Source organism: Schistocerca americana, chromosome X, assembly GCF_021461395.2.
Source record: "Schistocerca americana isolate TAMUIC-IGC-003095 chromosome X, iqSchAmer2.1, whole genome shotgun sequence".
NCBI lineage: Eukaryota > Metazoa > Arthropoda > Insecta > Orthoptera > Acrididae > Schistocerca > Schistocerca americana.
Window position 1 is genome coordinate 844,040,357 of NC_060130.1, and position 19,312 is coordinate 844,059,668.

Consider the following 19,312-nt stretch of genomic DNA (forward strand, 5'->3'; position numbering starts at 1 on the left):
AGAATACATGTTAAAATTATTGTCTGGAAATTCCAAAGTACAAGAAACAGAAACATTAAAAACGCTACTCAAGTAATACAACAAATAAAAGATATAAAAATCCCAAACACACCAACACTCCTCTCATTTGATATAGAAAGCATGTTTTCCAACACACCAGTACCAGAAACAATAGAAATCAGAGATAAGAACCTGAAAACACGCAGTAAACGCCCTGATGAACACATTAATGAAGTGCTCACATTAATAAATTCATAGCAGGACAATAATAAATTTTATTTACAACAAGATGGATTACCAGTGGGGTCCCCAGTATCAGGAACCTTAGCAAATATCTTTATAAACCACACTGAACAGATAATTTTCACATAAATAAAAGCAAAGGATTATAACATAATATATTGGTTCGGGTATATGTATGACTTCTTTGCTTAATAGATGAACCACAAACAAAAATTGGAAAATTACATACTGATATCAACAAGATACACAAAAACATATAATTCGCAATGGAAAGACATAATAACCAAATTAACTTTCTTGATATAACAACCCAAAAACAAAACAATTAGCGTATGTTTACAATTCACTGTAAACCCACAGCAACTGACATTATCATTCCGTAACCCTCGAACCACTGATATTCAGAAAAGCAAACAACATTTCGGTACATGTTTAATAGGCTCAACACAGTGTCACTCAACAAAGAAAACTACCAAAAAGAACTTGACATAATAATACAGATAATCCAGAACAATGGTTACAATAGTAACACAGTCATAAAGCTAAACAACAAAATTAAAAGTAAAATAAAGACAGAAAGCACAAAACCATTGATAACATCACAACAGAACCATACACAATCACAAACATTCTGTACCCTGCAACTACACAGAATAATCAGGAAAATATAGGAGAAAACACAATATGCTACACAATGACATACGAACCCAACCCCACACACAAAATCACCAACATTTTCAAAAGGCAGGGATAAACATAGCATACACAGCAGACAATTCTGTGTAAACATACACACCAAAATTGGCCAAAAACAGAGACATACACCACAAAGCAGGTATATATCAAATACAGTCTAACACTGTGACGGCAGATATATAGGACAAACAGGCAGAACATTTGATACCAGAAACAAAGAATATATAAGATTCTAGAAGTATGGAACTAAACTCCACTTTTGCAGAAGACGTAAGAGATCATAATCAAAAACCTACCACAAGAGAAGAAGACATGAAAATAATTAGAATCAACAATAAAAAACACTTCCTAATCCCAGAAGAAAATTACCACACACAGAAAACCAAAGCAGAAAAGGAAACCCTGTTGAATGATCAAGTAGAGATGCCAAATAACCCCTTGTTTACACTAATAGATTAAATAGTAACGTAACACTAGAGCATAGAACTATTATCATAATAATAATAATAATTATAATTATAATACCACGTAACTCCTTGCCACTCAACCTTCTATGAACCTCTCCCCAAAACATTTAAAACAAAACTCAAATCAGCTGAACAACAAAACTTTCAACCATTCTCTGACACCTATTAGATTCATTTTCAACATTCCACAACTCGCACAAAATAACCACAAACACACCTACCCACAAAAAAAGAAAAGAAAATGTATATACTATCCCTCTCTCTTCTCTTCTCTCTCTCTCTCTCTCTCTCTCTCTCTCTCTCTCTCTGTCTCTCTCTCTCTCTCTCTCTCGCGCGCGCTCACACTCACACACACACACACACACACACACACACACACACACAAACACACACACAGACCGATAAAGATATAAAGAATATTCAGCATATCAAAACAATAAGGGCATTGAAGATGAAAAGTGGGAACAAAAAACATACTTATGTTTCGTAAATAGAGCTGTAGAGCGACCTTAAGTAGTGACCAGATGAGAGGAAACGCAGATGCCGACAAAAAAGGAGAAGAATTATAAGTATTTACATAAGATACGTGACGTGAACTGTTTTATAATCTACAAATAATACAAATCAAAACAAAACTGTATCATTATAGATCCCACTGCCGTAAAGTGAAAAAGACAAAACGGTATCTGGGAGAAATAAAATACAGTGCAGCAAGAAAAGTCGGTTTTTATTTACAAAAGAAATAATATGATCACGGCCCACCGCGACATTATGTGCCGCCTGGGGGCCTTGCGGGCACTTGATGCGGTAACAAAAGTATGTAAGCGGAGCAGACACTGATGGAAGATCACTCTAACGAAGACATGGGCTGCAAATGGGGAAATCTATTGAGATAAGCGACTTTGACAAAGGGCAGATTATTATTACGTAGAATCTGTCAACGAGTGTCTCGAAAATGGCGAAGCTGGTCGAATGTTCTCTTGATAATGTTGTGAAGATCTACAGAAAGAGGTAGGAGGACAGTGAAACTACCACTAGGTGCTAAATGGTTGGACGTCCACGACTCTTCACGGGAAGTGGGATACGGAAAGCAGGAAAGATGGTGATCTGTGGCATCTTTGCCGAAAGAGCAGAACGCTGGTGCACACACCTTGGAGCACACCGTTCATCGTACAGTGTTGAACAAGGAGCTCCGCAGCAGACCACCCGTACGTGTTCACATGTTGACCCAACGACAACGTCAATTACGACTGAAGTGTGCATGGGACCATATTCAACCGTCGATCAATGGAAATGTGTCTGCTCTTCGGATGAATCATATTTTTGTTACTCTAGGTCGATGGTCGTCTCCACAAATGCCGTCAGCGACAGTAACGGCGGCTCGAAACGTGCAGTGGCCACGGTCGCAGGCTGGTGGGAGCAGTATTATGCTAAGGAAGACATTCTCCTACGCCTGCATTGGATATTTGGTAGTAATCGAAGACACTCTGACAGCTGCAAATCACCTGCATCCCTTCATGCTTGATGTCTATCCTGACGACGATGTAATCTTTCAGCAGTATAACTGTTCGTGTTACGGTGCCAGAACCGCGCTACCATACAGTGGTTTGATGAGCATTGTAGTGAAATCACGATAATGTCTCCATGATCAAATTCGCCTTTAGAATAGAACCCATCTAGGTCCGTATCGGACGCCATTACCAGCGGCCCGTTATTTATGGGAATTTCATGACCTGTGCGTAAAAATCTAATGCCACATACCCCCAAAAACTTACCAAAAAACTGTTAGCTCTCTGATACGCTGAATCAGTCATGTATTTCGTTCCAAAGTGAACAGAAAGGATATTAAGCAGGTTGTCATAATGTTTTGTCTCAGCAGTGTATGTATGCCGTAAGCCACCTACTAACTTTGTCGTGTGTTCTCTCTCCTATACTGTGAATGTATAATAAATGAAATTTCGCTGTTGGCTATACACTGAGATGACAAAAGTCACGGGATAACGAGTTGCAGGTATACAGACATAGGTAATATCGCGTACACAACGCGTAAAAGGGCAGTGCATTGGCAGACCTGTCATTTGCACTCAGGTCATTCATGTGAAAATGTTTCCGACGTGATTATAATCGCACGACGAGAATTAGCAGACTTTGAACGCGGAATGGTAGTTGGAGCTAGACACATGGGATATTCAAATTCGGATATTGTTAGGTAATTGGATATTCCGAGATTCACAGTGTCAAGAGTGTGCCGCGAATACCAAATTTCAGACATTATCTCTCGCGACGGGCAACGCAATGTGCGATGCCCTTCGCTTAACGATCAAGAGCAGCACCGTTAGCGTTGAGTTGTCAATGCTAATAGACAAGCAACTCTTTCTGAAATAACAGTATAAATCAACGTGGGGCTTACGACGAACGCAGCCGTTAGGGCAGTGCGATGAAATCTAGAGTTAATGGGCTATTGCAGCAGACGAGCGACGCGAGTGTCTTTGCTAGCACCACGACATCGCCGGTAGCTCCTCCCCGGACTCGTGACCATACCCGTTGGACCGTAGACGACTGGAAAACTGTGGCTTGGTCAGATGAGTATCGACTTCAGTTGATAAGAGGTGATGGTAGGGTTCGAGTGCGGCGCAGACCCCACGAAGCCGTGGACCCAATTTGTCAACGAGGCATTGTGCAAGCTGGTGATGGCTCCAAATTGGTGTGGGCTATGTTTACATGGAATGGACTGAGTCCTCTGATCCAACTGAACTGATCAATGTCCGTAAATGTTTATGTGCGGCTACTTGGAACCTTTAGTATGCATTCGTGGACTTCATGTTCCCAAACAACGACGGAATTGAAACTTCCTGGACCGAGACTCGAACTCGGGACTTTTCCCTTCGTGGGGAAGTGCTCTACCGACTGAGCTACCCAAGCACGACTCACGACCCGTCCCCACAGTTTCAGTTCTACCAGTACGTCGTCTCCTACCTTCCAACCTTCACAGAAGCTCTTCTGGTCCCTAGTTCGGGTCTCGGTCAGATTTTTAATCTGCCAGGAAGTTTCAAATCAGCGGTCACTCCGCAGTGAAAATTTCATTCTGGATACATCCCCCAGACTGTGGCTAAACATTTTCTCCACGATATCATTTCTTGCAGGAGTGTTAGTTCTGCAAGGTCCGCAGAAGAGCTTCTGTGTAGTTTGGAAAGCAGGAGATCAGGTACTGGCAGAATTGAATCTGTGGGGAGGGGTCGTGAGTCCCGCTTGGGTAGCTCAGTAGGTAGAACTCTTGCCCGTGAAAGACAAAGCTCCCGAGTTCGAGTCTCGGTCTGGCACTTAGTTGTAAACTGCCAGGAAGTTTCATATCAGCTCACTCTCCGCTGCAGAGTGAAAATCTCATTCTGGAAACATCCCCCAGGCTGTGGGTAAGCCAGGTCTCCGCAGTATCCTTTCTTTCAGGAGTGCTAGTTCTGCAAGGTTCGCAGGAGAGCTTCTGTGAAGTTTGGAAGGTAGGAGACGAGGTACTGGCAGGAGTGAAGCTGTGAGGACGGGGCATGAGTCGTGCTTGGGTAGCTCAGTTGATTGCCGGCACGGTAGCTCAGTGTGTTCGGTCAGAGGGCTGCGTGCTCTCTTTAATAAAAAAAACTGAGTCAAGAAATCAACGATCAACTTGAACGGATGTCTTGTGACGTCCGCCCAGACCAAACGCAATGAACAATATCGAACAAGGAAAAAAAATCAAACAAAACAAAAACGTTGGTAGTGCACTTGCCCGTGAAAGGCAAAGGTCTCGAGTTCGAGTCTCGGTCCGGCACTTAGATTTAAACTGCCCGGAAGTTTCATATGAGCGCACACTCCGCTGCAGAGTGAAAATTTCATTCTGGAACGATGGAATTTTTATGGCTGACAGTGAGCCATGTCACCGGCCACAACTGTTCGCTGTTGGTTTGAAGGAGATTCTGGATAAGTCGAGCGAATGATTTGGCCACCCAGATAGTCCGACATGAATTCTATCGAACATTGATGATACATAATGGAGAGGCCAGTTCGTGCACAATATCCTGCACCGGCAACACTTTCGCTATTATGAACTGTTATAGAAGCAGTAGGCCGGCCGTTGTGGCCGAGGGGTTCTAGGCGCTTCAGTCTGGAACCGCGCGACCTCTACGGTCGCAGGTTCGAATCCTGCCTCGGGCATGGATGTGTGTGATGTTCTTAGGTTAGTTAGGTTTAAATAGTTCTAAGTTCTAGGGGACTGATGACGTCCTATAGTGCTCAGAGCCATTTGAACCATTTTTTTATAGAAGCAGTACGGTTCAGCATTTCTGCAGGTGACTTCCAGCGACTTGATGAGTCCATCCCACTTCGAGTTTCTGCACTACACCGGGAAAAAGGAGGTCCGATATGACATTAGGAGGTATCCCAGGTGGTCTAGCGGTTCTAGGCGCTCAGTCCGGAGCCGCGCGACTGCTACGTCGCAGGTTCGAGTCCTGTCTCGGTCATGGATGTGTGTGATGTCCGTAGGTTAGTTAGGTTTAAGTAGTTCTAAGTTCTAGGGGACTGATGACCATAGATGTTAAGTCCCATAGTGCTCAGAGCCATTTGAGGTATCCCATGACTGTTGTCAATTCAGTCTATTTCATGGTAGTGTAATTTCAATGGCCAGCCTTAAGTGCGATGCATCATCGTCGGCGCTGGTATAATCTCTGGCCTATGAGAAATTACTACTGAATTCACACCTGTGAATTTGCTTTCTTCTTATAATTTTTCGTGCCGAATGACTACAACAATGCTATGGGTGAAATAGTGACAGAGTTACTTAAAATAAGGTACCACTTTTGTAGAGAACATGGCAAACATTGACACAGATCGTCTCCGTCATTCCTAGGAATCGGCGGTCGATGAAGACCGAAAATGGTTATCGACAGCAGTGGCGCCTCCGTGTTTCGAGAAGCACGTGATTAGCCCAGCACCTCCCCGGAGCTATAATATAGCGAAACTGTATTGGGGAGAGAGGCCTAATACGTGCCCGGAATGCGACCTCGTCCCATAGAAGGCGAGTTTTGTATCGACAGAATCGACAGCCCGGATGCAGGTGCTGGCGACGGATCGCAGGATGCTAAGACGGAAAGACGTGAAATAAGAAATAAAACGTGCCCGGAGAACTGTAATAAAGGCCGGCCACAGTACAAAAAACTGGTGTGTAGGTCGGCGTGCGGAGAGAAGTGTGATTGCTGGTTAGCGGGGAGGCCAGGCCATTAGTGTCCCTGGCCGTAATGTCGCCAATTATTGCTGGCAGGGAGCGGGGGAAGCGCAGCGGCCACGGCGCCGCCGGCGCACACACTCGGCGGACGCGCGCCGCGCAGCACGCCGACGCCGACGCGACGCCGGCGCCGACCGACGCCGTGCCGACGCGGGGGCGTGGCTCCGGTAAGTCGCCACCGCCTTTCCCTCGATGCGGATTTTTTCCCCTCTCGTCTTCAAACGCCTGACGCGCAGGGGCGACTTTCACCTCTTCGGAAGTGCCTCGTCTTTTTTCAGCGACATTCCGTCGGTAGTTACGGAAAAATTCGTAGTAGCTGTTGCGCCTTTCCAGGTACTTTTGCGCGCGCCGTATCGATACGCGAGTGCGGAAATTGGTTCGATGCACGCACCGTGGAGCCACAGTATAAGCAGTTATAGGCGCCTGAGGATACCGCATTGAGGTTCTTTGGAAACTTGCAAATAAATCTTAGGGGATTTGGGGGAAGAGAGTATTACAATCCGAAATAACACTAGCAAAACACATTGTTGACCCACAATGTTAGGTCGAAAATCGATCGCATTCGAACTCGATATATAAATAGACAACTACGTCAGCTTCAGTAGTATTTAAGTAATTTGAAAACTCACGGGCAAAGTATGAACCTTTTACTCATTTCTTATAGATATAATGAAAACTGTGAGCAGTGGTTGTTTGCAAGTAAATCGGGCTCAACAGCACGGAAGTAATTCGAAAGCACACGTAGTAAATCTCGATATTTATTCCAAAGTTTCGTATATTGTATGAAAAATGTAAACATTGGATGGTTAAGCACACGTAAAAGGCTCGATGGAATTTTTTGTTTGTTTTAGCTTTAATTTGTATTTTTTTTATTACGAGTAATCGAGCCATGTCATTCGCAGTAATAGTTGAAGATCTGATCACTAACGACTTAGGAAAAAATCTACTTCCGAGTATCACCACTAGTCCGTAGATAATACATTTTTTCAACATCTTTTGTTAGCCCTAAAATCTTGCAACAGTTTTACTAATGCAATTTACGGAATAAAAGTCACTCTCTCGTTTTTCTGTTTTAGAGGAACAAACTTTTCTGAGAGTTTGCTATATTGTACGGTGTTGAGTGGTTTACTGTTCGGTCAAGTGATTCTTTTCTTTTTTTTTCTACTTCTCACCTTGTGCCCCCTTAAAGTGAGTTAGTTAAAGCAGTAGCAGCTTTGTGTCTGTAATCGAAACAGCACCACGCAAGACTGATCCGTTGACCCACAAGAAGACCATTAGATCACGTGGTCATCGGAGATACCAGAGACCTTGGAACTTGACATGCTCAGCACATTCAGCTTACAAATATACTGTGATTTCAGTTGTTTCAATTTCAGTTTTTCATGAAAAATTGTTGCGAATACAGAACATACTAGAGACATATTTCATTTCGTCTCTACCTGCCAAAACACAGTAAAATTTTAGTTTTCATTGTGTTGTTGTGGTTATACTATTTTCAATCCCTGCTGCCTTTGCTCATGTTTTACATTGACGTTTTATCGATTTTGTAACTGATATCTCCTATATATCTGAGATGTTTGGAATTATGTGATGTCATGTTTAGGATGGTACCGGCAGATAGATTATTAACCATGTGTCGCGACTACATGTTTTAATTTCGTAAATATTGTTTTTCTGCTGTTATGTAACTGGAAAACAAGTATTTCTGGACCAGTTAACAAATTTCAGCAGATACATCAGAAGTATGTTGTATTACGCAGCGCCGTGACTTCTTGGTGAACGCAAAATAAATTAATTTTATATAAATCAGACTGTGGCATAATTAGGGGCCAGATCTCTGTCGTTTTTCTGAAGACTACACCTAATCTGGAATTGTAGAACGGAAAAGAATTATAACTTGAACCCTAGTTAACCCATATATGATGTAAAATGTTATGAACCTTTAGATTATTCACTTAGTTTTTGAACGAATGCTAGGATTCATATAATTCTGTATACTGTCATACTAATCAGTTTAAAAACAAATGAATAGCGCAGCTGGGTGTGGTTCACTTCTACTTTTAACGAGGGGCCATATCTTTTCTGATAAATTGAACTGAATGCTAAGACACTGGAGGAAACATATTACTCTTGAAATCAATATCATACATATTTTCTTGTGATGTATGAATGGTAATTTACTTAACCGTCATGAGACTATAAAAGAAAACAAATCACATTTTTAAGGAGGTCCGTCTGTATGTGTCCGTTTGGTACCATGTTAGGAACTGAGAATTAAGATACAAATAACAGCGCCTAACGTGCTGTCGACAAATGGACTGGGGGGGGGGGGGCGATATCACCCATGACCTTGTTAGTGGAATATACAGCATCTGTTTTCACGGAAATCATAGAGAACAACATCAGAATAACAATAAGGAATTTTAACCCTACTTCCACCGAATACGAGACCAGCGCTTTAACGATTGCACAACCTCTTTCCGAGGAACCATATGTTATGTAGCAAATTCAGCAAAGAAATCCATACAACCATATCATTCTAACATATATTCCACGTTAGTACACATCTCTTTGTCAATAAATCCTGTTAACTTCAATTACAGTTCCAAAAGTGGCTATAGGTGCGTAAATACTTACCATTACTTAAGTATGAAAGGTTTGTCTGGCCCACGGGAGAACGTAACGAAAATACTGAAAAACTTTTATTGGTAGACCCTTGAAGAAAGACACCAGTTACCCCGCGAAAGCCCGCTTACAAAATTTCAAAAACCGGTATCAGGTGAAGAATCTAGAGATATTTTTGAGGGCCCTCCGTATAACTCCGTAGGTACCAACAACACTTGATTAGACTATTTAAGGCATTTAAGCTGTGGTTCTTCTCGCGCTCCATATGTGGCGGGAATGCGAAAACAATAACACGTAGTACCCTCTACAATGAACTTCATAGTGGTTTCAAAAGTATGTATGTAGAGGTAGGCGTACCTAAAGGGAAAGAAACGATAATATGACGGACTTTCATCGCAAATAATACAGAAGTAGGACAGTATGTTCGATTAAGTGAATCAGATAATGAATACTCTATTATTAACTAACCAAAAACTGTATACCGGGAAGAACACGTAAACTACTTAGGGTATTAGTGAGTGAGTGGTCAGTAGACAACTGCCATTGACGAGTGCATCCAAGTTATACAATTTCAAATTAGCATATGGTGTGTACATGGTAGTTTTACAAGTTCAGCTTGGTATATTGGAATTTCTTCTGTCAGTGCATTCAGTTCAAGGAAGAGAAACGATAAAAATTCGCCATATCTTCAACGAAATTTTTGACAGTCACTGAATAAATTGATTTGTAATAAGAATCTCGGTAATTTAGACTTTAAATCTAGTTTCACAGTGTGCTTCATTCTGTAACAAGTAAAACGCCGCTCATACTGATGTCACTAAAACGAATGTTTGTCCTACGGAGTTAGACTGTATTGCTGTTTTGTTTTGTTCAGTGGTCAACATGTAGTGTAACAACGCTCGTTGAGATCAAGAGATCTACTTTAGATTGAGTTAAAGGTGGGAAGTCTCAAACATCTCCTGGCTCAAAAACGTACTCCACTCATGTTAGTGAGATGATGAAAGGACGTTTCGAAGTAAGAAACCTAAAAGACATCTTAAAGCTCCATGTAGAGACTACTGACCACGCCAGCTGTGTTGTCACTATGTATTTCTAAGCTGCTTTTACTGTCTGGTACTGCGAATAGACCCATGTAAAGCAAGATACAGACACCTCGTTGCATTTCCTGATAAAATTGAAAGCTCTACGTCGTCTCGCTTTCTTAATAATAATAATAATAGACGAGAAAGGAGAGATTGAGTAAGAGAACATAAATTTCCGGTGTAATCATATTCAGATGTGTACATAAAGAAACACCAATTTTAAGGGTTTATTCTTATCAATATCGATGTAAAATCTTAACTTTGGATTCGCTTATAAAGATTTAAGTAATTCCATGTAGAAACGTTATTATACTACAATACACATACTAATTGTTTCTCTGTTTCTATAAAACAAGTGTAAATTATGTATTAGTGATGTGAGCATCTTCTGAGGATAGATTATGAAGTTTATTATCCCTTGTGAAATACAAATGTAATTTACTTTTGTATGAGGAGCACAAATGACGTACTCCGTTATCTGATGCGCGAATATGTCATATACGTTGTGACACTTTCGGATAATAATATGTAAGTTTGCACTACGTGTGTGAAATATTATCGCCACTGTAACATACAGTTCTGCTTCTTGTGATTTTGACTTCGTCACGGCGCATCTACGACGTAGATTATTGTTGACTGCGTTGCGGAAATATGTTCATCATAATAATGCAGGTGAACTCCATAAAATCACAATCATGAAATTATCTAAATACTCCGAGAGATTTCAATAAAACCGGCTGTAGACCTTTTTTTAATGCTTACTGGCCATGCCAATTCTTGTTCACAGTCAGTTAGGATAGCTCCAACATGATCGAAAAGGTCAGGAAATAGACCTATTAAACACTCATCTTCCTTTTCTTCCTTCTTTGAGCAAATAACTAACACGTCCATCCGTAGGGAAAACGTGGATCTTCTCATTAGGTCAGGCACTGCGCCACACAAATAAAGAAGGCAATCGTCTTCAGGTGACAGTACCTTAAAATACAGGAGCAAATAATAAAAAAGGCTTATTGCTTTTTTGGACTCAGGCAGATGCCAAAAACCCCTTATTCTTATGTTTTAGTGATATGCTACAACTGGAGTTCGCATTTTAGTTACAGAACACATTGAGATCATTCACAAGGCGATAAACCTCATTTGAATGAAGAGCAATCCGGCGTTCGATTCTATAACCCAACTATTTCACATCTCTTCAAAATGTGACGAAAAATTTATTCCTTTTTTCGGAAATCTACTAAAATTAATCTACTTGAAATACAGGTACCCTAATTAACTGTTACTGAAAAAAAACTGATGTCGAATGACGTAAAACTTAAACGATTTCTATTGGTTGAGAGACAAATTCAAAATCACTACCACCTATAATACTTCGAAAACATCGTTGTTTGCGTTGATATGAAGTTCTGGGCTATCTGTTACAGTGATACCGTGACTCTCCAGCTGATATTTTTAAAGATATAACTTCGATTTTTTTCCTATGTCTGTTTAATTCCTCGCTCTGGAAACTCATTGATGCGATTATCATCATCTGAACCCAATGACGAAGTACTGGATAAAAAAACATTTTCCATTAGCTTTGTGAAACCGGTTGACAGGCGTTATGTAACAGCGTTCTTGCCTTTCCCATGAATTTTCGATCCTTATTCCTCATTTAACGTCAACGTATTGACCCAAGAACATGAATGAAGTTTTGAGTGTTAACTCAAATAATGGATTTCAACAGGAAGTAAGTCAGTTTTACAGTGCACTAGAATTTAAGATAAAGAAGAGCTGAACCTTAAGTGTTTAGTTTCATCGCAGTGTATTATTCTGCTTTACTTTCTCTTCTCTGGCGATTTACTCAGACAGCATACCACGCTAAGCGTTTTCTTCCGGGTTCGGGGAGGCGAGCCAGAAGTAAATGGATTCCATTCGCCGCAGCAACGAACAGTGCTCTAGCAAACCGCCCTTCGTACTGTTTTCAGAACGTGGCCATGCTTATTTTGGAGAACATGGGTCGTTTTCTCATTACTACCTTGGATATGCACATGCGCCTGTTGTGTGTACTCAGTTTTGCCAGTATGAGTTAACATTAGTGTCAGGAAAGGCATCTGCTTACAGTAATCGTTCGGAAAAATGTTGAAGAGCAAATTCATCAAAATGAGAAACACATATATATGCTAGGAAAGAAAAATAAACCATCCTTTCCGATCTCTTCTTCCCCAACACTAATTCGTACTTTACTACAATTTTTGAGGTGTATATCGGTCATTTATCGTGAATTAAGGACGACAGTAGTCATACTCAGGTTGAGTTAACCACAATTTTCAGTCACGATACAGCAAGACAGGGATAATTAATGAAAATGAAACAGTGAAAGGTAAACACAATTAGGAATAAGTCAAATGTCTTGCTGTTTATAAAAGATGTAGTTACATTATAGCTTCTTCAGTTCCTTTAGTCGATGTAGTGTAAACTACTGAAATTACCCTCTTTGTGACTTCCTTTATTAGTATGACCTCTGCTCATAATACGTTATTTACTGTGTGAGAAAGCATATATGAAATATAGCAAGAATGTTCCAACATCTACCAGCAGTATCCGGGCTGCACGTCCGAATCGTGAAGCAATAATCCGTCCGCCGGGAAAACTTCAGAAAACATACAGCAGAGATATTCTTAAGATTCTTATGTGGACCTTTGACTAAACAGACTCTAAGAAGTTAAAAAGTGCCTGATTTTAGTTACCTCCCCTTATTCAAAGGAAGCTGGCTTTATTCGTCTGACAGTAAGAGAAGTATGATATGCAAGAGATACTAAATCAGTATTGTATCAGCTGCATACTGCACGTATCTAGAGATATTATTTTAAGGAATGATAGAGAACAAATTTTAATGACTTTTAGGGAAATTAAATTCCAGTATTTTGCAAGTAACAAAAATTCAAGTAACGAACTCCACATGTCTTTTGATGTACGACACGGGCAAGGTGTGGCTTTAGTGTCTCCTATCTGCATACAATTCCGAACAAAGTTTGGAGTTCAACGGGCAGTCGACGATGAGGTCATTCGAGACTGAGAACAAGTTCGGAATGCGAGAGGATGGAGAAAGAAATCGGCGGTGTCCTTTTAAGAGGAACAACAACAGCATTTGCCTTGAGTGTTTTAGAGAAACCACAGAAAAAATATAACTGGGCACCTGGACGTGGAGTTGAGACACAGTCGCCCCAAACACGAATCCAGTTTCATAACCTCTGCGTCACCTCTTTCGGTCAGAAGCTAGTGAAGTATTTTTATAGTATAGCATTGACACACAGTAAATGTTACATAATCTCGTTGAAATATTGTACATTGTATTATAAACGAATCAGCATATGCTTGGTTAGTTACAAGTACCGGAAGTTTAACACGAGAGTATGGCGATGCGAGAAAATTTGAGTTAGAGTTTATGGCAAGTTTATTCTTGTTATATCAATAATTTCTCTACACTCATAGCAAAATCCAACCTTTCAGGACTGTTCACGAAAATTACCGAAAAATATTTGATAAGAAGCACTTCTTACTGTAGTTAAAGTGTCCTCCCGTAGTACTCACAGAGGGAGATTGGGTGTAATGCGCTTCTACGTGCTACTGCGAGAGCCGTTCCTAGTCTAATTCTATCTACACAATATTTGTAGATTCCGAAACGATAAACGGTTGTTGTAATTCTTGGCGAAGGTTTTCAGTAAATATTATATTTCTTTCTTCATGGATCTACCATTTCCGATGTCGTAACATTTCTTTTACACTCCCGCATTAATCAGATAATCCTTCCCACACAGGCTACTCATCTCCATATACCCACAATGCTATCTTTAATACTATTTTATATGGAACAGTATTCTTGTATAAGCCAGAAACGGGGTTTTACAGGCAGCCTCTATGCTACAAAATTTGCATTTCACCGATTTGCAATCTACGAAAGAATCGCATTTGCTTCAACTAACCTACGTCACCACCGGGAGCGAAATGGCAGTGGTGAATATACTGCACTCACATTCGTGAGGAGCAGAATAACAGTACCGGTTCAGCAATCCAGCTTCTATCTTCCTTGTCGTTTCCCTAAATCGGCTAAGGAGAACGCCAGGAAGATGCCTTTGAAATGGACAAGGCCGATTTCCTTCCCCTTCCTAGCCAGTCCAAGTCCTTGCTATGTCGCACAGTGGGCCAACTCGCCTCAAAACCAGGACATAACAGAATAATGGATGTAAAATTCAACAAAACTGTGTTATTTTTAGATTATTTTGATCACTTATTAGGAATACGATGTCGGAATTAAAAAAGTCAAAATAACGGGTACAATTTGCCAAATTAAAAATCATAAATTTAGCCGATTCGTGTAAGACCTCGGGTATAAAGTATTGTGAGATCGCTGATAGCGAATTAGAAGTTGAAATTTCTTTACTGAAATGTTTTATACGATATTTTACATTTTTAAATTGAAATAATAGTGAGATTCGTCGCTTGTATCGTTACCACTTTCAGAAGGGTCGGTGTCGGGTTGTCCAATGGGAGATACATCTACATCTACATCTACATGGATACTCTGCGAGGGTTCATCGAACCACCTTCACAATTCTCTATTATTCAAACTTTGTGTAGCGCGCGGAAAGAACGGACACCTAAATCTTTCCGTACGAGCTCTGATTTCCCTTATTTTATCGTGGTGATCGTTTCTCCCTAAGTAGGTCGGTGTGAACAAAATATTTTCGCATTCGTAGGAGAAAGTTGGTGATTGGAATTTCCGAGAAGATTCCGTCGCAACGAAAAACGCTTTTCTTTTAATGATGTCCAGCTCAAATTCTGTATCATTTCAGTCACACTCTCTCTCTCTCATATTTCGCGATAATACAAAACGTGCTGCCCTTCTTTGAACTTTTTCGATGTACTCCGTAAGTCCTATCTGGTAAGGATCCCACACCGCGGAGCAGTATTCTACAAGAGGACGGACAAGCGTAGTGCAGGCATTCTCCTTAGTAGACCTGTTGCATTTTCCAAGTGTCCTGCCAATAAAACGCAGTCTTTGGTTTGCCTTCCCCGCAACATTTTCTGTGTGGTCGAAAAGCAGATCTTTTATCTCAGATGACATCTGTTTATCTTCTTCAATTGTCATTTGCTGGACTATGGTGATGAATAAATTCAAAGATGCTAGACGCCGATGAAACACGACATGCATCGCTTTCTTACTGGGGTATTTGCGTGTAAAATCTTCTCGATAACGCTGGGTACCCTTTTCTGAGCTTGCAGTCGGTTAAGGAGCAGCTTCGATTTTGGCATGCCTGTGCATCAAAAATATGTAGACTGATGTCGGCTTAGGTCATTATTGCAGAATATTGTGATTCCCGCGAAGCTGACACTCGACTTTTGAAAAATACACATTTTTTTCAGAGTTCTTGATAACTATGTTTTAGAGTTCTCTGTACAAAATCTAAATAGTTATGTAGCATTTCGCAAAAAGAACAACGTTATCGGGGAAATTTAATTTTGTAAAAAAAAATATTTGCCAATTTGAGGAAAAAATTATCATCACAATTCCGAATCTCTGCCGAAGAATTCTGCACAAAACCCTAATGGCATTTTTTGTGCAAATAATAGTTAATGAGATTGCAATAATGAGGGACCCATTTTCACCGTGTGGCCCTGCAGCATGGTAGAAAAGTGACCATCCCCTAAAAACGTGCAAATATCTGAACGCAAATACATTTGAACTCGTTAACTATACTGTTAAGGTAGTAGGAGAGTCATTTACAAAAAGTGGAGCCACAAAGAGGAAATTTTGTAGCCAACGATTTCGGATAGTCCTAACACAGGTAGAAGCTTAGTGTTAAGTCGATATACATCATTGCAAATTGTGATAAACATACCTGCTGGAATGCTACCCATCTTATTTTATCCTGAAAACTAGGTAGGATCGCTGTCATATATTAAACAGGCCACACAAACAATATCTCAGAAATGTGTCGTTGTCCGATTCACTGTTTGCCCTCAAATGTCACGGCACGTATCATATCGACTTGAGACTGGAATGACACCACATAACTGGGCAAGAATGCACATGTGCAGTTAACACGTGGTTTCGTGGGATCAAAATCGGAACGAGCACCTTCATTTTTTCTTATTCCGATCAGGTTTCGAAGCAAGTTCGCCAACTGTGCGTCGTTAGGATACCAAACCTTTATTTCTTCCTTTACAGCGTGTCATAGTTCCACTCCTTGTCCCGAGGCTTTGTTTCTCCCAGGTACTTGTTGATGGTAGTGAAATGCTCCTTTTCAAGACGAACATAAGCTCTCTCTGACATTAGTTCTGTTCTCACATAAGTAGATGGGATAACAATAAGCAAGTAAGAAACTATGACTGTGGATAAGCTACGTAGACGCATTTACACTTAAGAGCCAAAGAAACTGGTACAGCAGCCTAATATCATGTATGGCCCCGAGGGCATACAAAAGTGCCGCAAGACGACGTGGCATGGATTCGACTGATGTCTGAAGTAGTGCTGGAGGGACCTGAATCCATGAGTTCTGCAGAGGACGAGCACCTCGCTAGCCATCATAGATATACTCAATAATGTTCATGTCTGGAGAGTTTGGTGGCCAGCGGAAGTGTTTCAACTCAGAAGAGTGTTCCTGGAGCCACTCTGTAGCAGTTCTGAACGTTTGGGGTGTCGCATTGTCCTGCTGGAATTGCACAAGTCCGTCGGAACTCACAATGGACATGAATGAATGCAGGTTATCAGACACAGTGCTTACGTACGTGTCACCTGTTACAGTCGTATCTAGACGTATCAGGGGTCCCATATCACTCCCACTGCACACGCCTCACACTATTACAGAGCCTCCACCAGCTTGAACAGTCCCTTGATGACATGCAGGGTCCATGGATTGATGAGGTTGTCTCCTTACCAATACACGGCCATCCACTCGCTACCGTTTGATACGAGACTCGTCTGACCAGGCAACAAATGGTTCAAAGGGCTCTGAGCACTATGGGACTTAACTTCTGAGGTCATCAGTCCCCTAGAACTTAGAACTACTAAAACCTAACTAACCTAAGGACATCACACACATCCACGCCGAGGCGGAATTCGAGCCTGCGACCGTAGCGGTCTCGCGGTTCCAGACTGTGGCGCCTAGAACCGCTCGGCCACCTCGACCGGCACCAGGCAACATATTTCCAGTCATCAACAGTCCAGTGTCGGTGTTGGCCGGCCCATGCAAGGCGTAAAGCTTTGTATCGTGCAGTTATGAAGCGTATACGAGTGGGCCTTCTGCTCCGAAAACCCATTTTGATTCTGTTTGTTTGAATGGTTCGCACGATGACACTTGTTGATGGGCCAGCATTGAAATCTGCAGCAATTTGAGGAAAGGTTGCACTTCTCTCACGTTGAATGGTTCTCTTCAGTCGACGTTGGTCCCGTTCGTGCAGGTTCTTTTTCCGGCCGCAGCGATGTCGGAGATTGGAAGTTTTACCGGAATTCTGGTATTTACGGTACACTAGTGAAATGGTCGTACGGGAAAAACCCACTTCATCGCTACCTCGGAGATGTTGTGTCCTATCGCTCGTGCGCCGACTATAACACTACGTACAAACTCACTTAAATCTTGATAACCTGCCATTGCACCGGCCAGTGTGGCCGTGCGGTTCTAGGCGCTTCAGTCTGGCACCGCGTGACCGCTACGGTCGCAGGTTCGAATCCTGCCTCGGGCATGGATATGTGTGATGTCCTTAGGTTAGTTAGGTTTAATTAGTTCTAAGTTCTAGGCGACTGATAACCTCAGAAGTTAAGTCGCATAGTGCTCAGACCCATTTGAACCATTTGAACCTGCCATTGTAACAGCAGCAACCGATATAACAACTGCGCCAGACACTTATTTTCTTATAGAGGCGTTGCCGACCGCAGAACCGCTTTCTGCCTGTTTACATATCTCTGCATTTGAATACGCATGCCTATACCAGTTTCTTTGGCGCTTCAATGTATATACGTTATTTGTTCTAGAGTCGAGGGCAGCTCTGAAACACTTTCAGAGCCGATAGCATTTTGTTTTTGTTTTTTCCCATTTGCTAGATATGCCTATGCATTCACTGTTTTAATGGTGAATGAACATTAAGTACTAAAAAGCCTTCACGAAACTTAATTATAAATTTTCTGTCGTATGAGAAACGCTGTCTCCAGTCGGGTGAGCTAAAGATAAAGTATCATGCTATCATCCCTTAATGTTCGCTGCCAGTAACATAGTAATTGCTAATTTATTCTGACCCCTTGCATACGATATACATAAATATTTGGGCGTAATTAACGGGTACAAGGCTCGATAGACTCGTGGAAGGCAGCAATGTGAAATTACACGTTGGACACGCGGTCCGCCGAGATCGAATGTAATTACCGAAATGGGTGGCGGAATTCATCAGGTGCTCGCGCGCCTCTTTTGCACGCAGCGATGGCCGGCCGGCGTCCATGCTTCCCACAGAGCTCTTTTACGGTTCGCCGCCCTGGGGGCCGAAGCGTTCAATAGCCCGCCGGTGTTTGTCGTCAGCGTCGAGTTTCCCGGAATCGCTTCCCAATACTGTGCCGGGAAAGTTCACCCCATACCTCCAGCGAAGATGAGGAATATGTAATCATACAGCGAATTACTATGCAAATAGAGATTGTCAAACATGGAATGCTGACCGACAAATGTATAATTAAGTGAAAATTTCCGTCAAGTTCCGAAAATACTGTTGTGTCTTTGGTGACTTCTTGTTTTTAAGTGAGAGCACGTTGTTGGCATATCTTGTTCTATTTTAGTAGAGCTAACATCTGAAAAAGGGTCTTATATGTTTCATTAACCGCAATGCTTCCTACTTTTTTGTAGAATTTATTGGCTCAAATGGTTCAAATGGCTCTGAGCACTATGGGACTTAACATCTATGGTCATCAGTCCCCTAGAACTTAGAAC

At 41.5% G+C, this 19,312-nt stretch overlaps 1 long non-coding RNA gene across 1 annotated transcript in view; it reads left to right on the plus strand.

Moving 5' to 3' along the window:
• Positions 1 to 6,737: 6,737 nt before the first annotated feature.
• LOC124556677 overlaps positions 6,738 to 19,312 on the plus strand; it is a 61,949-nt gene continuing 49,374 nt past the window's right edge. Inside the window, exon 1 of the long non-coding RNA XR_006968657.1 lies at positions 6,738 to 6,821. This is a non-coding gene — a long non-coding RNA (uncharacterized LOC124556677). The remainder of the gene's footprint in view (positions 6,822 to 19,312) is intronic.